At 40.2% G+C, this 27,390-nt stretch overlaps 1 protein-coding gene across 1 annotated transcript in view; it reads left to right on the forward strand.

Annotated features, from left to right (window-relative positions):
- Window positions 1-15,226: 15,226 nt before the first annotated feature.
- LOC308494706 (A-kinase anchor protein 17B-like) overlaps window positions 15,227-27,390 on the forward strand; it is a 42,953-nt gene continuing 30,789 nt past the window's right edge. The window contains exon 1 of the mRNA XM_081042625.1: window positions 15,227-15,568. The gene's annotated coding sequence lies outside the window, so the exon portion shown is untranslated. The remainder of the gene's footprint in view (window positions 15,569-27,390) is intronic.

Consider the following 27,390-nt stretch of genomic DNA (forward strand, 5'->3'; position numbering starts at 1 on the left):
GGTGACAGTGTGGCACTGGAAGTCAAAATGGGACTCTTATTTTATGCAATACACAAAAATGCACTCAAAATGGATTAAAGATTTCAACGTAAGACCAGAAATTGTAGAGCTCCTAGAAGAAAATATAGGGGAAAGGCTTCATGACATTGGTCATGGCTATGACACCAAAACCACAGACAGCAAAAGCAAAAATAGACATGTGAGATTATATCAAACTGAAAATCTTCTGCACAGCAATGGATACAATTAACAGAGTGAAAAGGCAACCTACAGAAGGAGAGAAGTATTTGCAAACCAAATATCTGATTAGGTGTTAATATTCAAAATATACAAGGAACTCCTACAACTCAATAGCAAAAAACCTACCTGATTTAAAAAACGAGCAAAGGACTTGAATTGACATTTCTTCAAAGAAGACATATAAATGGACAATGGGAATATGAAAAAGTGTTCAACATCACTAATCATAAGGGAAATACAAATCAAAATCACCTGACATCTGTTAGGATGGCTATCATAAAAAAAGACAACAGATAACAAGTGTTGGCAAAGATGTGGAGAAATTGGAACTCTTGTTCACTGTTGATGGAAATGTACAGTGGTACAGCCGCTATGGAATACAGTATGCAATTTACCCAAGAAATTAAAAATAGAACTACCTGATGATCCAGCAATTCCACTCCTGGGTATTTATCCAAATAAATCCAAAACACTAAGTTGAAAAGATATATGCACCCCTATGTTCATTGCAGCACCATTTACAATAGCCAAGATATGGAAGCAACTCATGTACACATCAATAGACATTTGGATAAAGAAGATGTATTGCATATATACAGTGGAATACCCAGCCATAAAAAAGAATGAAATCTTACCATTTTCAACAACATGGATCGACCTGGAGGGAATTATGCTAAGTGAAATAAGTCAGACTGAGAAAGACAAATACCATATTATCTTAGCTATATATAGAATTTAGAGAACAAAAAAAAAATGAACAAAAAAAAACAACAACCAGAAACAGATACAGAGAACAAACTGATGGTTACCAAAGGGGAAGGGGTGTTGGAGGGCTGGGTAAAAAAGCAGAAGCGATTAGGAAGTACAAATTGGTAGTTACAAAATAGTCTCAGGGATGTAAAGTACAGCATAGAGAATATAGCCAATAATGTTGCAACAACTATGTATAGTGCCAGGTGGGTACCAGACTAATGGGGGTGATCACTGCATAAATTATATAAATATCAAACCACTATGCTGTACACTTGAAATTAATATAAAATAATATTGAATGTCAATTGTAACTGAAAAAATAATTAGAAAAAGAAAATGCATAGACATAGACAATAGTTTAGGGGTTCTCAGAGGGTAAGGGGGTAGGATGCTCTTGAAGAGGGTAAACAGGGTCTAATATATGGTGATGGAAAGTGAACTGACTCTGGGTGTTGAACACACAATGTGAGATATAGATAATGTATTACAGAATTGTACACCTGAAATCTATGTAACTTGACTAACAATTGTTACCCCAATAAACTTTAATTTTAAGAAACAAAAAAACAAACAACAAAAAACCGAAATTGAAACAGGTGCAAAAAGGAAAGAAACATCCCAGCATAATTACACACAGGGGGATTAATAAAATGAGTAAATATATTAAGAATAATGGAAACTATAAAAGGTGAAGGGAAATAAGAGATTCAAAATTTCAGGTATAAAACAAATAAGTCATAGGGATGTAATGTACAGCATAAGGAATATAGTAATAATATTGTGGTAGCATAGTACAGTGTCAGATGGTTGCTGGACTTAGCATAGTGATCACTTCTTTAGGTATATACATGTTGAATAACTATGATGTATACCTGAAACTAATATAGTATTGTATGTTAGCTATATTTTAATAAAAATATTTTTAAAAGAATAATGGAAACGAACTTTCTCATTGTCATAAATTGTTGCAAATACAAAAAGAGGGAAAATGAAAATGAATCCTGTGGTGTTGGATGCGATATATCAGAATGAGTTCATGGTTTGATAGACAGATAGATGTTGATAGATAGGTAGATAGATAGATAGAATGTGATTGTGTGTGAGAGAGTGTGTGAGTGTGTGTGTAAGCACTTGAGTAAAATTGTGTAAGTGAAGCTTCAGAGAGGGCCAGGGAGCAGCAACACACTAATAGTAATATCTACATTTAGTGCCCAGATTTAGCTTCTAAGTACTATTTTCCAATAAAGAGAACCAGGGATCTTCATAAAAATGGCTCATTTTAGGACTGGGTAAGTGAAAGTACAAGATGAGCCTAGAACATCTTGTTCCAGAAAGTATGGAAGTGCTCAAAGAATGATGAGGACACATCAAAGGGATGTAGAAGCCAACCTGAAGGGGCCCCCAGTGGCCAAATCTAGGACAACTTGAACATCAAAGTAAACAATGACAGTGATGGATTGTAACCCATTTAATAAAATAGGAAACCATAAATCTACACCGTTGTAAATAAACAAATGAACAAATTGAAAGTTTGATGAGAAATAGATTTACAGAGTTTCAAAGCACTTACCCATAAAATATTGATTAATTACAAAGAATAACTTCACAGTGGAGAGGTCTAGCACATAACACTTTCATCAAGTGATTAAAGTGAACATAATCAGTAACAGGACACACTGAAATTGTGCTACGCCTGACAGAATGCAGAGTGCAGTGTCACTTCTGTGATAGTCCCCCTGAAGATGTGTAACCTGAATCTAATCACAAGGAAATATCAGACAAACCCAAATCTAGGGACATTCTCCACAATAACTGGTCTATAGTCTTCAAAAGAGCCAAGGTCTTGAAAGTCAATGAAAGACCAAGGAAATATTTCAGACTGAAGGAGACGGAAGGGATGTGAGACCTAAAAGCATCATATGGTTCTGAACTGGATCCTTTTGCTATAATGAATCATTTGGGGACAATTGATGAAAGTTGAATAGGACCTGAGGATTAGATGTTAGTAATCTATTAATATTAATTTTCTGATTTTGACGGTTATACCATAGTTAGAAAAATATCCTTCTTGGCAAAAAAACAAAAACAAAAACAACCCAACACTAAATTATTCAGGGATAATGGGACATCAGGTTAGTAAGTTACTCTCAAATGGTTCAGAAAGAAAAACCCAGGACATTCTGTGTTGTACTTCCAGTTTTACTGTAAATTTATGATTGCTTCAAAATAAGAATGATAATTTAAAAAATGAAAAGAATGTCATAGTCATGAAAGGTATACGATAAATGAAAGGAAACGATAAATCAAATTAACATTTGTGGAAAGTGGGTGAAATGAATACTCTTTGTCCTGGCAATTCCTCTGCTAAAAAGTACTCTGCATGTATTTAAAGATATTCAAACATGGATGTTAATTGCAACATTATTTGAAATAGCTGAAGACCAATCTCCAACAAACTGTCTATTGGTAGAGGTTTTTCCCATACCATGAAACCCTATGTAGCTGTTAAAAATGAGGAGTAAGTCACCTCATATTCATTAGGATGGCTACTATAAAACAACAACAGCAAAGTAAAAAGTGTTGGCCAGGATGTGGAGGAATTGGAACCCTTGTGTACTGCTGGTGGGAATGTAAAATGGTGCAGCTGTTGTGGAAAACAGTATAGAGGTTACTTTAAAAAAATTAAAAATAGAACTACCATCTGATCTAGCAATCCCACTTCTGGGCACATATCCAAAAGAATTGAAAGCAGGATCTCAAAGAGATATTTGTACTCCCATGTTCATTGCCGCACTATTCACAGTAGCTGGGAGGTGGGAGAAACCCAAATGTCCACTAATGGATGAATGAATAAACAAAATGTGTTATGTACATCTAATGAAATATTATTTATACTTAAAAAGGAAGGAAATCCTGTCACATGCTATAACATGGATGAAACTTGAGGACATAAGCTAAGTGAAATAAGCCAGTCACAAAAAGACAAATACTGTATGATTCCACTTACATGAGATATCTAGACTAGTGAAATTCACAGAAAGCAGAATGTTGGTACCAGAGGTTGGGGGTAGAGGGAAAAAGGAAGTTGCTAAAGAGATAGCATGGAGTTTCAAATTTGCAAGACAAAAAACTTCTGGAGATCTATTTCCCAATAATGTGAATATACTTAACACTATTGAACTGTACACTTAAAAGAGCTAAAATGGTAAATTTTATGACGTGTTTTTACCACAGTAAAAAAAAAAAAGAATAAATATGTATGTTCTGCTAGGGAAAGATCTTCAAGAGAGATCGTTGTGTGAAAAAATAAGGTGAAAAACTGTGTGTTTACTATGATTCTGTGTGTGAGTGCAGTGTGTATGTTTAAAAGATACATGGTTGCATTTGCCTATGAAATTCTGGAAGGAAACTTAAGAAGCTATTAACAGTGGTTACTTCTAGGAATAAGGCGGCGGATAAAGAGGGGGGAAAACTACTTATTCTTTTTTATTTCAATTTTTATTTTAAAGTCTTCTGTACTTCTTATTTAATTTATTGGGGTGACAATTGTAAGTGAAATTACATAGATTTCAGGTGTACAATTCTGTATTACATCATCTATAAATCCCATTGTGTGTTCACCACCCAGAGTCAGTTCTCCTTCCATCACCATATATTTGATCTCCCTTACCCTCATCTCCCATCCCCCACCCCCCTTATCCTCTGGTAACCACTAAACTATTGTCTGTGTCTATGAGTTTTTGTTTCTCATTTGTTTGTCTTGTTCCTTTGCTGTTTTAGGTTTATACACCACATATCAGTGAAACCATAGGGTTCTCTGCTTTTTCTGTCTGACTTATTTCGCTTAGCATTATACTCTCAAGATCCATCCATGTTGTCACAAATGTTCCTATATCATCTTTTCTTACTGCCGAATAGTATTTCATTGTGCATATATACCACAACTTTTTTATCCATTCATCTATCGAAGGACATTTTGGTTGTTTCCATGTCTTGGCCACTGTAAACAAAGCTGCAATGAACATTGGAGCACACGTGTCTTTATGGACAAATATTTTCAGATTTTTTTGGGTAGATACCCAGGAAACGGATTGCTGTGTCATATGGTAATTCTATTCTTAATGTTTTGAGGAACCTCCACAATGACTTCCATAATGGCTACACCAGTCTGCATTCCCACCAAAAGTGTATGAGAGTTCCGTTTTCTCCACAGCCTCTCCAACACTTGTTACTATTTGTCTTGATGATGATAGCCATTCTGACTGGGGTGAGGTGATATCTCATTGTGGTTTTCATTTGCATTTCTCTGATGATTAGTGATGTTGATCATTTTTTCATATGTCTATTTGCCATTTGTATGTCCTCTTTGGAGAAATGTCTCTTCAGGTCCTCTGCCCATTTTTCAATTGGGTTGTTTGTTTTTTTGCTGTTGAGTTTCATGAGTTCCTTGTATATTTTCGATATTAGCCCCTTATCAGAGGCACTATTTGCAAAAATCTTCTCCCATTCAGTTGGGTGCCTCTTTATTTTGTCGATGGTTTCTTTTGCTGCACAGAAGCTTTTAAGTTTCATATAATCCCATTAGTTTATTTTAGCTTTTACTTCCATTGCCTTTGGGGTCAAATTCATAAAATGCTCTTTGAACCCAAGGTCCATAAGTTTAGTACCTACGTTTTCTTCAATGTAGTTTATTGTATCAAGTCTTATGCTTAAGTCTTTGATCCATTTTGAATTAATTTTGGTACATGGTGACAGATAGCAGTCCAGTTTCATTCCTTTGCAAGTGGCTATCCAACTCTGCCAGCACCATTTATTGAAGAGGCTGTCTTTCCTCCATTGTATGTTTTTTAGCATCTTTGTCAAAAATTATCTGTCCATATTTATGTGGTTTTATTTCTGGGTTCTCAATTCTATTCCGTTGGTCTATGTGTCTGTTTTTCGGCCAATACCATGCTGTTTTGATTATTGTAGCCCTGTAGTACAAGGAAAAATCAGGGAGTGTGTTACCTCCAGTATTGTTTGTTCTTTATTCTTAAGATTGCTTTGGCTATTCGGGGTCTTTTGTGGTTCCAAAGAAATCTGATGATTTTTGGTTCTATTTCTTTAAAAAATGCCATTGGGATTTTGATGGGGATTTCATTAAATCTGTATACGGCTTGGGGTAATATGGCCATTTTAACTATGTTGATTCTTCCAATCCATGAGCACAAAATGTCTTTCCATTTCTTTGTGTCTTCTTCAATTTCTTTCAAAAATGTCTTATAGTTTTCAGCATATAGTTCTTTCACATCCTTGGTTAAGTTTATTCCTAGGTATTTTATTCTTTTTGCTGCAATTGCAAAAGGAATTGTTTTTTATATTTCTTTTTCTGAGATATCATTGTTGGTATATAGGAAAGCAATGGACTTTTGTACGTTGATTTTGTAGCCAGCAACTTTACTGTATTCATTGATTGTTTCTAATAGCTTTTTGGTGGAGTCTTTAGGGTTTTCTATATATAGCCTCATGTCATCTGCAAAGAGTGACAATTTAACTTCTTCATTCCCAATTTGGATGCCTTTTATTTCTTTCTCTTGCCTGATAGCTCTGGCGAGGACTTCCAACACTATGTTGAAAAGCAGAGGTGATGGGGACAACCTGGTTGTGTTCCTGAATGTAGAGCAAAGGGCTTCAGCTTTTCACCATTAATTATGAGATTAGCTGAGGGCTTGTCGTATATGGCCTATATTATGTTGAGGTATTTTCCTTCTATACCAATTTTAGTAAGTGTTTTAATCATAAATGGATGTTGTATCTTATCAAATGCTTTTTCTGCATCAATTCCTAGAATCATATGATTTTTGTACTTTATTTTGTTTATGTGATGTATCACATTGATGGATTTGCGAATGTTGAACCATCCTTGTGCCCCGGGGATGAACCCCACTTGGTCATGATGAATAACCTTTTTAATGCATTGTTGTATTCGATTTGCTAGAATTTTTTTAAGGATTTTAGCACCTGTATTCATCAGAGATATAGGTCTGTAGTTTTCTTTTTTTGTGTTGTCCTTACCAGGTTTTGGTATCAAGGTAATGTTGGCCTCATAAAATGAGTTAGGGAGTACTGACACTTCTTCAATTTTTTGGAAGAGTTTGAGCAGGATTGGTATTAGATCCTGTTTGAAGGTTTGGTAGAATTCACTGGTGAAGCCATCTGGTCCAGGACTTTTGATTTTGGGAAGGTTTTTGATGACTGATTCAATTTCGTTACTGGTGATCGGCCTGTTTAGATTTTCCAGTTCTTCATGATTCAGTCTTGGAAGGCTATATGTTTCTAAGTACTTGTCCATTTCTTCTAAGTTATTAAATTTTGTGGCATATAGTCCTTCATAGTATTCTTGGATAATCCTTTGTATTTCTGTGGTGTCCGTGATAACTTCCCCTTTTTCATTTCTGATTTTGTTAATTAGTGTCTTCTCTCTTTTTATCTTAGTGAGTCTCGCCAAGGGTTTGTCGATTTTGTTAATCTTTTCAAAGAACCAGCTCTTTGTCACATTAACTTTTTCTATTGTCTTTTTGTTCTCCATTTCATTTAGTTCTGCTCTGATTTTTGTTATTTCCTTTCTTCTGCTGACCTTGGGTTTCGCTTGTTCTTGTTTTTCTAGTTCTTTAAGGTGTCACATGAGGTTATTTATTTGGGATTTTTCTTGTTTCTTGACATAGGCCTGTAATGATATAAATTTCCCTCTTAAAACTGCTTTCGCGGCATCCCAAAAATTTTGGTAGGATGTATTTTCATTGTCCTTTGTTTCTATGTATCTTTTTGCTCTCCTCTAATTTCTTCTTTGAACCAGTCATTCTTTAAAAGTATGTTGTTTAATCTCCATGTATTTGTGTTTTTTCCTGCTTTCTTTTTGTAGTTGATATCCAATTTCAAAGCTTTGTGATCAGAGAATATGCTTTGTATGATTTCAGTCTTCTTACATTTGCTGAGGCTGATTTTGTGTCCCAATATATGGTCTATCCTTGAGAATGTTCCATGTACACTAGAAAAGAATGTATAGTCTGATGTTTTAGGATGAAGTGCTCTAAATATGTCAATTATGTCCATTTCATCTAATGTGTCATTTAGGGCTGCTATTTTGTTAATTGTCTTCTGTTTGGATGATCTATCCATAGCTGTCAATGATGTATTTAAGTCCCCTAGTATAAATGTGTTTTGGTCAATTTCTCCCTTTAGTTCTGTTAATAGTTGCTTGGTATATTTCGGTGCTCCCTGATTGGGGCATAAATATTGATGACTGTTATGTCTTCTTGTTGTATAGCCCCCTTTACCATTATGAAATGTCCATCTTTGTGTCTTGTTATCTTTTTCACCCTGAAGTCTGTTTCATCGGAAATCATTATGGCTACACCTGATTTTCTCTGGGTACCATTTGCTTGGAGTGTCAATTTCCACCCTTTCACTTTGAGTCTATGCTTGTCCTTGTAGCTGAGATGTGTCTCTTTTAGACAGCATATGTTTGGGTTTAGTTTTTTGATCCAATCTGCTACTCTGTGTCTCTTTATTGGTGAGTTCAGCCCATTTACATTTAGGGTGATTATTGATATGTGAGGGTTTCCTGTCATTCTATCTTTAGTTTTCTGGTAAGGCTGTGTCTCCATTGTTTCTTTGCCTTTTTGTTGTTGTCTATTATTTCTGTGTGGTGGTATTCTATGATGTTTCCCTCTGTTTCTTCTTTTATTGCAGTATGTATTTCAGTTATGGATGATTTTTGAGTGGTTACCCTTAAGTTTATGTAAAAGAAAGTTTGATATTTAGAGTCTACCAGTTTCTTCAGTACGCTTACTTTCTCTATTCCCATATTCCAGTTCAGGACTTTACGCTCTCCCTTTTTATGTTTCCGTTGCCACAAGTTGTCCCTGTTGATGGTGGTCTAATAGCCTCCTTTAGTATTTCTTGTAGTGCAGGTCGTGTATTAGAAAATTCCCTCAGCTTCTGTATGTCTGGAAAGGTCTTTATTCCTCCTTCATATCTAAAGGAGATCTTTGCTGGATATATTATTCTTGGCTCATGATTTCTCTCTTTCAATAGTTTGAATATTTGGTTCCATTCCCTCCTAGCTTGTAGAGTTTCTGCTGAAAAATCTGATGATAATCTAATGGGCTTTCCTTTGTAAGTTACCGTCTTCTTTTCCCTGGCTGCCTTGAGGATTCTTTCTTTGTCATTGATTTTAGACAGCTTCAATACAATGTGCCTTGGTGAAGGTCTGTTGGGATTGAGGTAATTAGGTGTTCTATTTGCTTCTTGGATTCGAGGATCCAGTTCTTTCCACAAGTTTGGGAAGTTCTCATCGACAATTTGTTTGAATATATTCTCTGTTCCCTTCCCTCTTTCTTCTCCTTCTGGTATGCCCATTATTCTTATATTGCTCTTTCTGATGGAGTCAGAAAGTTCTTGTAGAGTTCTTTCATTTCTTTTAAGTCTCAAGTCTCTTTCTTCTTCCATCTGTGTAAATTCCAGGTTCCTATCTTCAATGTCACTGATTCTTTCCTACATCTGGTCAACTCTACTACCTAAGGTGGATATTTTATTGTTAATTTCTTTTATTGAGTTTATAATCTCCAGAAATTCTTTTTGGTTCTTTTTCAAAATATCAATCTCTTTTGTAAAATGCTCATGGTGTTCTTTGATTGTGTTTCTGAGTTCATTAAACTGCCTTTCTGTGTTTTCTTGCATCTTGTTCAGTTTTTTCAGAATTGCTATCTTGAATTCTCTGTCATTTAAATCACATATTTCCATATCTCTAAGTTCCTTTTCTGGAGACTTTTCACTTTCTTTCTGAGCTGTCTTGTTGCCTTGGTTATTCATGGCAATCACTGATTTACTATTTCTCTTCCTGGACATCTACAGGAGTGGCTTCTGCAACAGGTTGATAGGTATGCGAAGAGCTTTTGAAGTTCCAACTCTCTTTCTGTACCAGATTCAGAACCCGTTTGTTTCAGCAGTTCTGTTTACTCCTTCAGGGATCCGCCCAGATAGGTGGGGACAGGGGCGGGGTGAGTTGTGAGAGGTGGCCCAGAGCAATGGTGGCGACCACCACCACAGCCAGTCCTGCTTCCACAGCTCCCTCCCCTTTGCCAGAACTAGTTGAGCTGTGAATCTGTGTCTGCGGTCCACAGTTCTCAGAGCAGCAAAAATTCTGCCCTTTGATCAGACACTGCTACTTTATCGCTTCTAGCACCGGGCAGGTGGGGGCGGGGCGAGCTCTGGGAGAGTAGGGAGGGGGCGGCTAGTCTCCGTGCCTCAGGCTTCCGTTCTCCGCTGGGCAGTGAGGGCTTAAACCACCGATTTCAGCCCTTTATTCTCATTCTTTGCTCCGAAATCTGCTGTGAGCGAGCGTTGGGTTCAGCCATTTTGTATTCTGCCCCCTCAGCCCTGTGGGCCGTAAGCAGAGCCCTAGCAGTCCAAGTCTTTCCCTCTCCCGCAGCTGCAGCTGCGGTAGTTCCGGGATGCAGTGAGCAAGGAGCACTGAGCTAGGTCTGCGTCCTGCGCCCCCGCGGCTCCGTCTCCGCACTTATCCTCTCCCTCCTCCCCCGCTCGCGCGATTCACCCACCTGGAGGTGAATTCAGCAGTGGCCCTCTTCGTCTTGCCTGTCTGCTGTGCAGGGAGTCCTTTGTGGAGTTATTGTTGTCCGATTCGTTGTAAATTCCAGGGGAGCGCTACAGAAGCTCACCTCACTCCGTCATTTTTACCCCTTCTGGTTCGTTTTTTAAAATTTCGATCTCTTTCATAAAATGCTCATGTTGTTCTTTGATTGTGTTTCTGAGTTCATTAAATTGCTTTTCTGTGTTTTCTTGCATCTCGTTGAGTTTTTTCAGAACTGCAATCTTGAATTCTCTGTCATTTAAGTCACATATTTCCATATCTTAAATTCCTTTTCTGGAGAATTTTCAGTTTCTTTCTGAGCTGTGTTGTTGCCTTGGTTATTCATGGCAATTACTGATTTATTATTTCTCATCTTAGACATCTACAGGAGTGGCTTTTGCAACAGGTTGATAGGAAGAGGTCTTTCTTTTGTTTTCCATTACTTGTTGGTAGAATGTTTTATTTTCTCTCCGACTGCAGTCTTTCTTTTTTTCTCTCTCTCATGGTAGTGCTGTTTTCTGTGCACTATTCCAGCTTCTCACACAATAGGGAGATTCCCTGGGAGACAAGCATCTCCTCTGTTAATAGTTTGCCTGGGTCACGGGTTGCAGTGTCCGTGTGTGTATTCGGACAGCTTTTGAAGTTCCTAAGCTCTTCCTGCACCAGATTTAGAGCCCGTATATTTCAGCAGTTCTGTTTACTCCTGCAGGGATCCACCCAGATGGGTGGGGCCCGAGGCGGGGTGAATTGTGCGAGGTGGCCTAGAGCAATTCCGGGGACCACCACCATAGCCTGTCCTGCCTCCATAGCTAACTCCCCTTTCTCGGAACCAGCTGTGCTGCAAATCTGTATCTGCAGTCCACAGTTCTCAGAACAGCAAATATTCTGTTCTTTGATCTGACAGTGCTACTGTTCTGCTTCTAGCACCGGGCAGGTGGGGCGGGGCGAGCCCTGGGAGGGTAGGGAGGGGGCGGCTAGTCTCAGTGCCTAAGGCCTCCATTCTCTGCTCAGCAGTGATGGCTCAAAGTACAGTTTTCAGCCTTTTCCCTCAGTCTTTTGTCTGAGGTCTCTGCCGTGAGCGTTGGTTTCAGCCATGTTATATGCTGGCCCCTCAGCCCTGTGGGCCATAAGCGGAGCCCTAGCAGTCCGAGTTCTTCCCTCTCCTGCAGCTGTGGTAGTTCCGGGATGCAGCGAGCTCGGAGCACTGAGGTAGGTCTGCATCCTTTGCCCACGTGTCTCTTTCTCTGCACTTCTCCCTTCCCTCCTACCCCATTCGGGTGATTCACCCACCTTTCGGTGAATTCAGTAGTGGGCCTCTTCATCTTGCTTGTCGGCTGTGCAGGGAGTCCTTTGTTGAGTTTTTGCTGTTTGATTAGTTGTAAATTCCAGGGGAGATTACATAGGCTCACCTCATTCTGCCATTTTGATGACGTCTCTCTGAAGTCCCATTTAACACTGAAGTTCGGTCATTGTGTGCATCTCATTGATTCATTTTACAACATACAGTTCTGTTCAGGTGTTGTCTCTTCAGATCCAGAAACATTATGTGTAAATTTGAGGTGTACAATGTGTTGGTTTGATTTATCCTGATCCTAAAAGGAAAAATAAAGAGGAAAAGAACCCAACATACTAACACGATAAGCATATACACACACATACACAGAACACTTTGACAAGTTGGATTTTTGTAAATTAAACTAAACATGAAGGAAAAGGACCATAGCCTCTGGCCTTCAAACCAATCATTCCAATTGCCAAAATTAATGGAATGATTTTAAATACTATTTAACAATATACTCATGTGGAGGAGGAAAAAATTATTTTCCTTCTACATTTCTAAGTTTGTTTGGCTGGTCTAATAATCAAATTAACGTGAGACAGATTAACAGATGAGAATTATGAAATTTATTATGTATGTACATATGTGGGTTCCCTAAGAACATGGGACCCCAGGACAAATTGGGCAGTTGAGGCTGATATGCCATTCTGGACTATGAAGATGGAGGCAGGAGTCTGGGACTTCAGAGGGGAAGCAGGCAATTTACAAGTAGATGAGAAGGAGCAAATATGTGGTAAACAAATTCTTTCTGGGCCACTCAGAAACAATGGGACACAAAGGGGAGTCTACAGACAAAGTGCTAGGCTCCTCTGTCTGCCACACTTAGTTAATGTTATGCAAAGGTGATAGTTCCCTTCTTTTATGTAGGTTTTTCTATCTGGATTCCTTTAGGGCAGGTAAGGGGAAGGTATTTCCCCCCCTTCTTCCACTCCCCCCAGTCTGGTTCAAGCCTTTGTTTCTCAGTCTAGTGTAGTTTTTCAGTCTAGTTGTGTAGGACACAGTGCCCTGTCCCATGCCAGTATTATGACCCTTGCGCGCTCCCTGGTTCCCCCCCACCAGGTAGTGTGCTGCCAGTCTTTGGTGGGCCACTCACAGCAGCGCTTGGCAGCTCACCAGCCACTCTAGGCAGCTCTCAGCTCCAGGCAGCCGGTGGCAGCTCACACCAACCTCCGGTTGCTCACCCAGCCTAGCTGCAGGGAGAGCTATTGTTCACAATCTTAGCTGTAGAGGGGGCACCTCACTGGCCCATGTGGAAATCAAACCCGCCACCTCCGCCTTACGAGCACAGAGCTCCAACCACCTGAGCCCCAAGGCCAGCCCCATGGCGGGGGAGGAGGGGAAGTTAAAAGGCTCTCTGTGAGTCTTTTATTTCTTAAAAATAGCCAGCTTAAAATAATCAATGTCCCAAAAAGGCATGTTTGGGGGTGGCAAACTCTGCTTCCTTTCACTCAATAAGGAAGAAAATTCCAGGGTCAGTTTCCCTCAACCCTTCAGTTATTTGGATGAATCTGAAGTCCAAACCAGCCATTCCAATTGGCTGCCTGATGTTTGTGTGGTAATGTGAATGAAAGCAGAATCATTACACTCTACTCAAGAGCACCTTAAGGATCAGATAAAAATTTTAAAAATCACATTTTTATACCTCTAGTACTTCATGCATAGTAGGTATTTACATTAGATGTGTTCAATGAATGAATAAAAAACATCAGTGTGTTCTAGGTCAGGAATGAGAGGGCAGGGAGGCAGTTATTCCAGATTTTGTATCAAGAGCTTAGAAATGTCAGAGACCATGGCTCATTTGAGAAACAACAGGAAATTCAGTTGACCTGAAGTATAGAGTACTCTGTAATGGAAGTGCAACAGCTAGAAATGAGGCTGGGCAGGAGGCTTGATCACCAAGGGTTTTAGATGCCATGCTGTGGGTTTGGGGGCAGAAAATCAAGGGGGTGGGGGCAGAAAGGAAGTAGAAATGGGTTTGAAGCTGGGGTGGGCTTTTAAGTTGGAGTGTGGTGACATGATTATAGTTGACTTTTAGAGACAACTCTGGCTTCTAGTGTAAAATGGATGAGGAGAGGAGCGTTGTGAAGTCAGCCAGGAGGGTGCAAGCCTGGAGGCAAGTTACCTGGTTGGGAGGCCCTTTGGCAGTTGTGCCAAAAGGATGAGGACCTGAGCAAGGCAATGGTAACAAGCAGGGATGGAATGTTATTTAGGAAAGAATGAGCAGGCAAAATAGTGATAGAAGACAGAAGCTAGCACCTTGACAGAGAGAATGAAATTAGCACCCCCTCCAACAAAACTCAATAAGATTTACCATTAATCAAGTAGAAAACAGAGCCTTGTGATAGCAGCAGCAATGAACAATAGCCGAGACGTGAGATGACAGTAAATCTGTGATATGGCAGTCAAGAGAGAACATGAGAGTCCTGGTCTGCTCTGGGCAGAAGGATTTGTGCCCCAGAGTTGGGGGCATGGGGAGCGGGGTAGGATAGACTCATATTCTGCCTTACACTTTCAAAAGATATAAAGGAATTGTCTTAAACTCAAAGAAACTTGACCCCAGGTTATTGGAGCAACAAAGCATGGAAAAACTACGGGGCCAGAAAATTTGTCTTCAAATTGTTGGACCACCATGGGAAGAAGGCCAAGGTTGGTTGTGCGTGGCCTGGAAGGGGCAGAAGTCACAGGGGGGCCAGTTTCACTCAGCCTCAAATTATGATGCAGAGAACCAAGCCACGGTCCCAGGAGCTAGCGAGTCACTGGAAGTTGTCCAGCTTAGAGGGCAGGGACACACACACACACCTCCAAACCCCAAAGCAACGAGTGTGGATAGAGTCAGCGGATGACCTCTGAGGCTCTTACTGGCCCTGTGATATACAAATTCTGGCCAAGTGGGTGTATATTTCTCAGAAGTCCTTCCTCAGGGGTGAGGTGGACAACAGTACCTCTCCGTTAGCTTCCTTATACTCGTTTGTTCAAAGGAAATAAGTCGCTTGGATGTCGCCAGACAAGGGAAGTTGCAGCCTCTAAGTCATCGTAACTTCTTGCGGGGTTGGGGAGCCGGGGTAAAGCCTGGCCATTGCCAGGAGCAACCTAGCATTGGGATAAACTTTGGCTCCCGCTTTGCCGCACGAGCGGGGAGGGGCTTATTGAATGACTCCTCAGGAGAAGGCAATTGGCCCCGCGGGAATCGACGGGGCGGGACTAGTTCACTGTTGCCATTGGTCCAGCGGGCAAGTTGAGGGTTGGCAGCGAGGGGGCGGAGCCCGCGCGGGGAGGCAATTGGCTAGGCGAGAGCCTACTGACTGGAGCGGGCAGGCAGGTGAGCCTGCGAGCTCGCAGCCAGGAGCCGGGAGGTGGTAAGAAGCCGCAGCAAGGGCCGCACGGGACGTTGGCAGCAAGGCACGCGCTTGCGTCGCTGACTTGGATGCGGCGGGGACGCTTTTGCGCCCGGTGCGCTGGAGACGCAGCCTTTCAACAGCTGGCCACGCCAGCCACAGTCGCAGGGAGCAACTGGGAGCGTTGCCGGTGCGACTGCGACGGGTAGAAGGAGGCGGAGGCAGCAGACTGCTACTCCAGCGGAGACGCAGCGGCTCCTGAAGATCCCGGTAAATGCCCCTAGCTCTGCTCACAGAGAAGGCGTCCGCGTCCCGCTGCAGCTTGGCCGGCCGGCCGCCCTGGCCTACGGGGGCTGTGGGGCCTCGCAGACAGGGCCACTCTGGACCTTCGGTGGGGATTGGGAAGGAGATGCGCAGGAGATCTGGGTCGCCCCACCTACCCCTGCAGAGTCAGGTTGTCCAGAGATGTGCCCAGGCTCTTCCCCTTGTCCTCTCCCTTCATCATGGACCTTGCCATACCTCCTCCGGCAGTGGCCGCACTAGGGGGCGCTCCGGCCGCTGCTCCAGCCGAGGTCACTCGGGGCACTCCCCTGGGGTATGCTGGCAGTGGTATCCAGCTAGTGGTAACTGAAGGTGCGCTCTCCTGTTAGACTCCCATATCAGGCACCAGGACGCTCGTCTTTCCCCCTGCTTCAGCTGCACTCATCCAATTAATCATTAGCAGCCCTCCCCCTGCCCCACTGATGATCTGGTCCTTGGCTTCAGGGAAGTGTCAAGAATCTCGGCTTGTTCTGGCGCGGGTATAATCAGACAGTTTCCTGACTGGAAAAGCAGGGCTCACCCACAAGGCCTGAGATAGGGGGTCCTGAACTGGGTTGGGCGGCAGCGGGGCTAGGGGAAGAAGCAAGTTGGAGAGACCCACGCTGTAGGAGAAAATGCCATCCCTGAACGTGGGGGAATCATGGAGTCTCAGTCCTTGGGACCACGTCTGCTTTATATTTGGCCTCCTGCTTTTTGCCATTTTATTTAAAGCCAACCACTACCGGAGAACTTTGCATTGCTGCCAACTCTGAGGAGTGACTTGTGTTGGAAAACTGGGTTCCAGCATGAGGACTAATTACCCGTTGGGCCTTTTCATTTTCTCTGTCCTTTCTAGATTGAGAATGAGGTATCAAATATCATTCCCAAATTTATATTGTTTTCCTGCCTGCCTCTGATCTAACTTTGGAACTTCATGCTGTTGAAAGAATGTAAACTTGTGCAGCAGCATTGTTAGGGCTCAGTCTTAATGCTAAGAAAACCACTCTTTGGGACAATGCAGTTGGGACCTCTCAAGTTCTGTTTTTTGTTTGCTTTTTAAAGAGTGTGGTATTCCAGTAGTCACATTTTTTCTGTGCCCTGTTTTTTTTTTTGGTTTGTTTGTTTGTTTGGGAGAGAGTCATTCAGAGCATGGAGTAATTTGCACGAGGGTATTTTCACTCTGACTCTTGTTAAGCACAGAGAAAAGTGACAAGGGGAATAGTCCTGCTGGCACTGGTGCCCAGGCAATCCCAGCTATGCATATCAGAGGATGATGGGGGGGCCTGACTTGAGGTGGAGGTAACACTGTGGGGGACAGGGTGAGCCCAAGCCATCTTGGTGGGTCATGTGCTTTCCATGTAGTACCAGCCAAAGATCACACCTGTAGCGTGGCCCATTTGTTTGGGTTTCCCATCATACACTTGTGGAGAAAAGTGGCCTTTGAGTGGCTTCATTTGTCATCTCCAGCATCAGAAGAAAAGGTGAGGCACAGAGGTTTGGGAATGTGAAGGTTATGGTGGTGGCAGTGGTGGTGGTGGTGGGGTGTGTGTGTGTGTGTGTGAGAGAGAGAGAGAGAGAGAGAGAGAGAGAGAGAGAGAGAGAGAGAGAGAGATTTCCTTCAAATGTTGAAGCAGCTGTCTGTCATAGAGACTGGCTACATGTTTATCTTTCTAGCATGCATTCTTACCTTTGCTAGGCAGAGGGACTTTTGCCGATTGTTTCAGAGCCAGGGTGGCGGTACATGTGCAACTCTCTGATTTAGAGTCCACTTGGATCTATATGAGTACTGTGTTATATCCAACATGCTCCTGGAACTTTAAGAAGCTTTAAAGCCAAGCTGGGGGCTGATGTAGACTAATGCATGGAGCCCAGTCTGAGCAAAGGTAGACCGCATGAAATCCAGTAGGCCTTTACTCAACAGAGACAGTGTAAGCTGGGTCACTTAAAGGAGGAGAGGAAATTCAGCCATAGCAATAACAGGAGCTCATATTAATTGAGTACTTATTGAGGGTTAAGTATTTTACTTGCATCATTTCCCTTAATCCTTCAAAAATTCTGTAACGTAGGCCTTTATCATTATCATCTTCTGAAGCTCAAAGAGGTTAGATGAATTACCTAGCTGGTCAATGGCAGAGGTTGGATTTGAACCTAGGTCAGCTTGACACCAGCTCTTGAACTTGAAAGCATTTTACTATTTACTGTCACAGAGGTTTCATAAAAGAGGTGGGATGTGAGCAAGGCTTTGAAGATTGGGTGGGACTTATATAGGGATAGAAGACATTTGGCTGAGGCGATCAACATGTTTGAAGGAACTCAAGGAAGACTGGCCTAGCTAGATTGCGGGATGGACACAGGGGTATGATGTAATATAAGGCTGATGGGGGAGGGGAAGGGTCACCTTTTGGAGAACCTTGAAAAGAACTTGTTATTTCATGCAGTGAGAAATAAGGAGATGTTAAGAATTTTTTTTTCCCCAAGTCAAGTTGTTGTCCTTTCAATCTTAGTTGTGGAGGGTGCCGTTCAGCTTCAAGTTGTTGTTCTTTCAGTCTTAATTGTGGAGGGCGCAGCTCTCCAGGTCCAGTTGCCATTTTCTAGTTGCAGGGGGCACAGCCCACCATCCCTTGTGGGAGTCAAACCGGCAACCTTGTGGTTGAGAGGATGCGTTCCAACCAACTGAGCCATTTGGGAGCTCAGGGGCAGCTCAGCTCAAGGTGCCGTGTTCAATCTTAGTTGCAGGGGGCGCTACCCACCATCCCTTGCGGGACTCGAGGAATTGAACTGGCAACCTTGTGGTTGAGAGCCCACTGGCCCATGTGGGAATCAAACAGGCAACCTTCGGAGCTAGGAGCATGGAACTCTAACCGCCTGAGCCACCAGGCCAGCCCCGAGAATTTTTGAGAAAGGAAAAGCATGGCAAGACCAGTACCAATCACTTGGTGTGCCCTACCTGAGTCCCTGAGCCTGTCTCTGTCTCACTCTTTCTTGAGAAACATGCCCAATTGTCATTAAACCTTGTTTCCCCAAAAATAAGACCTAGCCGGACCATCAGCTCTAATGCATCTTTTGGAGCAAAAATTAATAAGAGACCCGGTATTATATTATATTATATTATATTACATTATATTATATTATATTATACTATATTATATTATATTTTAAAGACCCTGTCTTATATTATATTAAAATAAGACCGGGCGTTACATTAAATTTCGCTCCAAAAGACGCATTAGAGCTGATGATCTGGCTAGGTCTTAGTCTCGGGGAAATATAGTTTTAACTCTTGGGTTTTTTAAATTTTAATTTATTAGTTTCAGGTGTACAAGACAAGGTAATACTTAGATGTTCATCATTTATATCCCTCATACTGTGAATCCCCCTCCCCCCATCCACTATCCCTCCGACCTCACACCGAGCCATCACATTATATATATAAAATTATAGTTGGCATTCATTAATGTTTTGCTTCTGGTGTACAATGCCATGATCAGGTATCCACAGTATCCCTGAGGTGGTCTCCCAAATAGGACGCATGTCCATCAGATACCCAACAAAATCTTTACAACATTATTGAATACGTTCCCCAAATTAATTTTCAAAACCCTGTGGCCAGCTTGTGGTTACCGACTGTTTTCTAATCCCCTCACCTTCCTCCTTATCCCCACCCCGTCGCCCATCTAACAACCCTCAGTTTTTCCTCTTTGTCTCCAAAACTGTTTCTGATTAGTTCATTCACTTATTCTCTTCTTTAGATTCCACATATAACTGAGATCATATGGTACTTGTCTTTCTCTGTCTGACTTATTTCACTTAACATAATGTTTTCTAGGTCCATCCATGTTGTTGCAAATGGTAAGATTTCTTTCTTCTTTATGGCTGCGTAATACTCCATTGTATAAATGTACCACAGTTTCTTAATCCAGTCATCTACCGATGGACATTTCGGTTGTTTCCATGTCTTGGCTATTGTGTATAGTGCTGCAATAAACATAGGAGTGCATACAGATTTTTGAATTGGGGTTTTGGGTTTCTCTGGATAGATACCTAGGAGTGGAATTACTGGATCATAGGGTAGTTCCATTTTCAGATTTTTGAGATACTGCCATACTGTTTTCAATAGTGGGCACACCAATCTGCAAGCCCACCAACAGTGCAGAAACGGTCCCTTTTCTCCACATCCGCGCCAGCACTTGTTGCTTGTTGATTTATTTTTTTATTATTATTTTTTTATTGATATATTGATGATAGCCATTTTGACTGGGGTGAGGTGGTATCTCATTGTAGTTTTTATTTGCATTTCTCTGATGGTTAGTGAGGTTGAACATTTCTTCATATGTCTGTTTGCCATCTGTATGTCCTCTCTAGGAAGATGTCTCTTCAAGATTTCTGCCCATTTTTTTTTCCATGGTGTTCTTTGATTGTGTTTCTGAGTTCATTAAACTGCCTTTCTGTGTCTTCTTGCATCTTGTTCAGTTTTTTCAGAATTGCAATCTTGAATTCTGTCATTTAAATCACATATTTCCATATCTCTAAGTTCCTTTTCTGGAGACTTTTCACTTTCTTTCTGAGTTATCTTGTTGCCTTGGTTATTCATGGCAATCACTGATTTACTATTTCTCTTCCTAGACATCTACAGGAGTGGCTTCTGCAACAGGTTGATAGGAAGAGGTCTTTCTTTTGTTTTACAGTGCTTGTTGGTAGAATGTTTTATTTTCTCTCCAAATGTAGCCTTATTTTTTCTCGCTCACACAGTAGTGCTGTTTTCTCTGCACTATTCAGGCTTCTCACACAATGGGGGGATTCCCTGGGAGACGGGCTTCACCTCTGTTAACAGTTCACCTAGGTCATAGGGCGCAGTGTCCCGTGTTGATATGCAGAGAGCTTTTGAAGTTCCAAAGCTCTTTCTGCACCAGATTCAGAGCCCGTATGTTTCAGCAGTTCTGTTTACTCCTGCAGGGATCTGCCCAGATAGGTGGGGCCAGGCGCGGGGTGAGTTGTGAGAGGTGGCCCAGAGCAATGGTGGCAACCACCACCACCACAGGCAGTCCTGCTTCCACAGCTCCCTCCCCTTTGCCGGAACTAGTTGCTCTGCCCATTTTTTAATTGGGTTGTTTGTTTTTTTGGAGTTGAGTTGCGTAAGTTTTTTATAGATTTGTGATATTAATCCCTTATCAGATATATCATTGGCAAGTATCTTCCCATTCAGTAGGATCCCTTTTTGTTTTATTGATGGTTTCCTTTGCTGTAAAAAAAAAACTTTTTAGTTTGATGTAATCCCACATGTTTATTTTTTCTCTTACTTCCCTAGCTCGAGGGGATATATCAGTAAAAATCCTACTCTGGGTAATGTCTGTGAAGTTTCTTCCTATATTTTCTTCTAGGAATTTTATGGTTTCAGATCTTACATTTAAATCTTTAAGCCATTTTGAGTTTATTTTTGTATATGGTGTAAGGAGGTGGTCCAGCTTCATTTCTTTGCATGTGTCTGTCCAGGTTTCCCAACAGCACTTATTGAACAGACTGTCTTTACCCCATCGTACATTCTTGCTTCCATTGTCATTGATTAAATGGCAATATAGGCATGGATTTATTTCTGGACTCTCTATTCTGTTCCATTGATCTATGTGTTTGTTTTTATGCCAGTACCATGCTGTTTTGATTACTGTAGCCTTGTAGTATAATTTGAAGTCAGGTATTGTTATATCTCCCACTTTGTTCTTGTTTCTCAAGATTGCAGAGGCTATCCGGGGTCTTTTATGGTCCCATATAAATTTTAGGATTATATGTTCTATTTCTGTGAAAAACGTCATTGGTAGCTTGATAGGAATTGCGTTGAATATGTATATTGCCTTAGGCAGTATGGACATTTTAACTATATTAATTCTTCCTATCCATGAACATGGAATGTGTTTATATCTTCCTTCATTTCTTCCTTCAGTGTCTTATAATTTGGAGACTTTGGAGCAATTGTAAATGGGAGTTTTTAAAAATTTCTTCTTCTGATGTTTTATTATTCGTATATACAAATGCAACTGATTTCTGAATATTAATTTTGTATCCTGCTACATTGACTAAATTCATCTATCAGTTCTAATAGTTTCTTGGTGGAGTGTTTAGGGTTCTCTCTATATAGTATCATATCATCTGCATATAATGATAATTTTACTTCCAAAGTGTTTTATACTGAGTAGATGCTTGGTGTACAATTGATTGATCTCCCAGTTCACTGATTAATGTTGATAGCTCTAGGAGCGTGAAAGAATAAGGAAGTCTACATTAGCATTTCACAATTCGTCTCTAGGTGCTATTATTAGTATTTTCACTATGGAAGCAACACCTTTTAAATATAGTTGCTAAGCAAATTCTATTGTTCAGGTAATTTCTTTTGCTTTTTTAAATATATTAGGGTGACAATTGTTAATAAAATTACATAATTTCAGGTGTACAATTCTGTATTACATCATCTATAAATCTCATTGTGTGTTCACAACCCAGAAACAGTTCTCCTTCCATCACCATATATTTGATCCCCCTTACCCTCAACTCCCAACCACCACCTCCCTTACACTCTGGTAACCACTAAACTATTGTCTGTGTCTATGAGTTTTTGTTTCTCATTTGTTTGTCTTGTTCTTTTGTTGTTTTTGGTTTATATACCACATATCAGTGAAACCATATGGTTCTCTGCTTTTTCTGTCTGACTTATTTCGCTTAGCATTATACTCTCAAGATCCATCCATGTTGTCACAAATGCTCCTATATCATCTTTCCTTAACGCTGAATAGTATTCCATAGTGTATGTATACCACAACTTCTTTATCCATCCATCTATCGAAGGACATTTTGGTTTTTTCCATGTCTTGGCCACGGTAAACAAAGCTGCAATATACATTGGAGCACACGTGTCTTTATGTATAAATGATTTCAAATTCTTTAGATAGATACCCAGGAGAGGGATTGCTGGGTAACATGGTAATTCTATTTGTAATTTTTTGAAGAACATCCACACTGCCTTCCATAGTGGCTGCACCAGTCTGCATTCCCACCAAAAGTGTATGAGTGTTCCTTTTTCTCCACAGCCTCTCCAACACTTTGCTATTTGTCTTGTTGATGATAGACATTCTGACTGCGATGAGGTGATATCTCATTGTGGTTTTTTTTTTTAATTTATTTATTGGGGTGACAATTGTTAATGAAATTACATAATTTCAGGTGTACAATTCCGTATTACATCATCAATAAATCCCATTGTGTGATCACCACCCAGAGTCAGTTCTCCTTCCATCACCATATATTTGATCTTCCTTACCCTCATCTCCCTCTTCCCACCCCCCTTACCCTCTGGTAACCACTAAACTATGTCTGTGTCTATGAGTTTTTTTTTCTCATTTGTTTGTCTTGTTTTTCGTTTATATACCACATATCAGTGAAATCATAGGGTTCTCTGCTTTTTCTGTCTGACTTATTTCGCTTAACATTATATTCTCAAGATCCATCCATGTTGTCACAAATGTTCCTATATCATCTTTCCTTAACGCTGAATAGTATTCCATTGTGTATATATACCACAACTTCTTTATCCATTCATCTATCGAAGGACATTTTGTTTGTTGCCATGTCTTGGCCACCGTAAACAAAGCTGCAATGAACATTGGAGCACACGTGTCTTTATGTATAAATGATTTCAGATTCTTTGGGTAGATACCCAGGAGAGGGATTGCTGGGTCATATGGAAATTCTATTTGTAGTTTTTTGAGGAACCTCCACACTACCTTCCATAGCGGCTGCACCAGTCTGCATTCCCACCAACAGTGTATGAGGGTTCCTTTTTCTCCACAGCCTCTCCAACACTTGTTGCTATTTGTCTTGTTGATGATAGCCATTCTGACTGGGGTGAGGTGATATCTCATTGTGGTTTTTATTTGCATTTCTCTGATGATTAGTGATGTTGAGCATTTTTTCATATGTCTATTTGCCATTTGTAAGTCCTCTTTAGAGAAATGTCTCTTTAGATCCTCTGCCCATTTTTCAATTGGGTTGTTTGTTTTTTTGTTGTTGAGTTTCATGAGTTCCTTGTATATTTTGGATATTAGACCCTTATCGGAGGAACTATTTGCAAAAATCTTCTCCCATTTAATCGGTTGCCTCTTTATTTTGTCGATGGTTTCTTTTGCTGTGCAGAAACTTTTAAGTTTCATATAGTCCCATTTATTTATTTTATCGTTTACTTCCATTGCCTTTGGAGTCAAATTAATAAAATGCTCTTTGAACCCAAGGTCCATAAGTTTAGTGCCTTGGTTTTCTTCTATGCAGTTTATTGTGTCTGGTCTTATGCTTAAGTCTTTGATCCATTTTGAATTAATTTTGGTACATGGTGACAGATAACAGTCTAGTTTCATTCTTTTGCACGTTGGTATCCAATTCTGACAGCACCATTTATTGAAGAGGCTGTCTTTTCTCCATTGTATGTTTTTAGCTTCTTTGTCAAAAATTATCTGTCCATATTTATGTGGTTTTATTTCTGGGTTCTCAATTCTATTCCATTGGTCTATGTGTCTGTTTTTCCGCCAATACCATGCTGTTTTGATTATTGTAGCCCTGTAGTACAAGCTAAAGTCAGGCAGTGTGATACCTCCAGCACTGTTCTTTTTTCTTAAGATTGCTTTGACTATTCGGGGTCTTTTGTGGTTTCAAAGAAATCTGGTGATTTTTGGTTCTATTTCTTTAAAAAATGCCATTGGGATTTTGATGGGGATTGCATTAAATTTGTATATTGCTTTGGGTAATATGGCCATTTTAACTATGTTGATTCTTCCAAGCCATGAGCACGGAATGTCCTTCCATTTCTTTGTGTCACCTTCAGTTTCTTTCAAAAATGTCTTATAGTTTTCAGCATATAAATCCTTCACATCCTTGGTTAAATTTATTCCTAGGTATTTTATTCTTTTTGCTGCAATTGCAAAGGGAATTGTTTTTTTGTATTTCTTTTTCTGAGATTTCATTGTTGGTATATAGGAAAGCAATGGACTTTTGTACGTTGATTTTGTAGCCAGCAACTTTACTGTATACATTGATTGTTTCTAACAGCTTTTTGGTGGAGTCTTTAGGGTTTTCTATATATAGCATCATATCATCTGCAAAGAGTGATATTTTAACTTCTTCATTCCCAATTTGGACGCCTTTTATTTCTTTCTCTTGCCTGATGGCTCTGGCGAGGACTTCCAACACTATGTTGAAAAGCAGAGGTGATATGGGACAGCCCTGTCGTGTTCCTGAACGTAGAGCAAAGGGCTTCAGTTTTTCACCATTAATTATGAGATTAGCTGAGGGCTTGTCATACATGGCCTTTATTATGTTGAGGTATTTTCCTTCTATACCTATTTTATTAAGTGTTTTAATCATAAATGGATGTTGTATCTTATCAAATGCTTTTTCTGCATCAATTAATATAATCATATGATTTTTGTCCTTTATTTTGTTTATGTGATGTATCACATTGATGGATTTGCGAATGTTGAACCATCCTTGTGCCTCAGGGATGAACCTCACTTGGTCATGATGAATAATCTTTTTAATGCATTGTTGTATTCGATTTCCTACATTTTCTTTAGGATTTTTGCATCAGTATTCATCAGAGATATAGGTCTGTAGTTTTCTTTTTTTGTGTTGTCCTTACCAGGTTTTGGTATCAGGGTAATGTTGGCCTCATAAAATGAGTTAGGGAGTACTAACTCTTCTTCAATTTTTTGGAAGAGTTTGTGCAGGATTGGTATTAGATCCTGTTTGAAGGTTTGGTAGAATTCACTAGTGAAGCCATCTGGTCCCGGACTTTTGCTTTTGGGAAGGTTTTGGATGACTGATTCAATTTTGTTACTGGTGATCGGTCTGTTTAGATTTTCCAGTTCTTCATGGTTCAGCCTTGGAAGGCTATATGTTTCTCAGAACTTGTCCATTTCTTCTAGGTTATTGAATTTGGTGGCACATAGTCCTTTAGAGTATTTTTGGATGATCCTTTGTATTTCTGTGGTGTCCGTGATAACTTCCCATTTCTCATTTCTGATTTTGTTAATTAGTGTCTTCTCTCTTTTTATTAGTGAGTCTAGCCAAGGGTTTGTCGATTTTATTAATTTTTTCAAAGAACCAGCTCTTTGTCACATTAATTTTTTCTATTGCCTTTTTGTTCTCTATTTCATTTAGCTCTGCTCTGATTTTTGTTATTTCCTTTCTTCTGCTGACCTTGGATTTCACTTGTTCTTCTTTTTCTAGTTCTTTGGGGTATAACATGAGGTTATTTATTTGGGATTTTTTTTGTTTCTTGAGATAGGCGTGTAACGATATAAATTTCCCTCTTAAAACTGCTTTCGCCGCATCCCAAAAACTTTGGTAGGATGTACTTTCATTGTCATTTGGTTCTATGTATCTTTTGATCTCTCCTCTAATTTCTTCTTTGATCCAGTCGTTCTTTGCTAGTATGGTGTTTAATCTCCATGTATTTGTGTTTTTTCTGCTTTCCTTTCGTGGTTGATATCCAATTTGAAGGCTTGTGATCAGAGAATATGCTTGGTATGATTTCAATATTCTTAAAGTTGCTGAGGCTGCTTTCATGCCCCAATATATGGTCTATCCTTGAGAATGTTTTATGTTCCCTCGATAAGAATGTATAGTCTGATGTTTTAGGATGAATTGCTCTATATATTTCAATGATGTCCATTTCATCTAATGTGTCATTTAGGGCTGCAATTTCGTTATTTATTTTCTGTTTGGATGATCTATTCATAGCTGTCAATGATGTATTTAAGTCCCCTAGTATAATTGTGTTTTGGTCAATTTCTCCCTTTAGTTCTGTTAGTAGTTGCTTGGTATATTTTGGTGCTCCCTGATTGGGGGCATAAATATTGATGACTGTTATGTCTTCTTGTTGTATAGTCCCTTTACCATTATGAAAGTCCATCTTTGTCTCTTGTTATCTTTTTCACCCTGAAGTCTGTTTCATCTGATATCATTATGGCCACACCTGATTTTCTCTGGGTACCATTTGCTTGGCGTGACAATTTCCACCCTTTCATTTTGAGTCTATGCTTGTCCTTGTAGCTGAGATGTGTCTCTTGGAGACAGCATATGGTTGGGTTTAGTTTTTTGATCCAATCTGCTACTCTTTGCCTTTTTATTGGTGACTTCAGTCCATTTACATTTAGGGTGATTATTGATACGTGAGGATTTCCTGTCATTCTATCTTTAGTTTTCTGGTAAGACTGTGACTCCATTATTTCTTTGCCTTTTTGTTGTCTATTATTTCTGTGTGGTGGTATTCTATGATGTTTCCCTCTGTTTCTTCTTTTATTACAGTACATATTTCAGTTCTGGATTTTTTTTGAGTGGTTACCCTTAAGATTATGTAAAAGAAAGTTTGATATTTAGAGTATTCCATTTTCTTCGGCACGCTTACTTTCTCCATTCCCATATTCCGGTTCAGGCCTTTACGCTCCCCCTTTTTCGGTTGCCACAAATTGTCCCTGTTGATGGTGGTCGAATAGCCTCCTTTAGTATTTCTTGTAGTGCAGGTCGTGTATTAGAAAATTCCCTCAGCTTCTGTATGTCTGGAAAGGTCTTTATTCCTCCTTCATATCTAAAGGATATCTTTGCTGGATATATTATTCTTGGCTCATGATTTCTCTCTCTCAATAGTTTGAATATTTGGTTCCACTCCCTCCTGGCTTGTAGAGTTTCTGCTGAAAAATCGGATGATAATCTAATGGGCTTTCCTTTGTAGGTTATCGTCTTCTTTTCCTTGGCTG

The sequence above is a fragment of the Rhinolophus hipposideros genome (genome assembly GCF_964194185.1).
Source record: "Rhinolophus hipposideros genome assembly, chromosome: X".
Lineage (NCBI taxonomy): Eukaryota > Metazoa > Chordata > Mammalia > Chiroptera > Rhinolophidae > Rhinolophus > Rhinolophus hipposideros.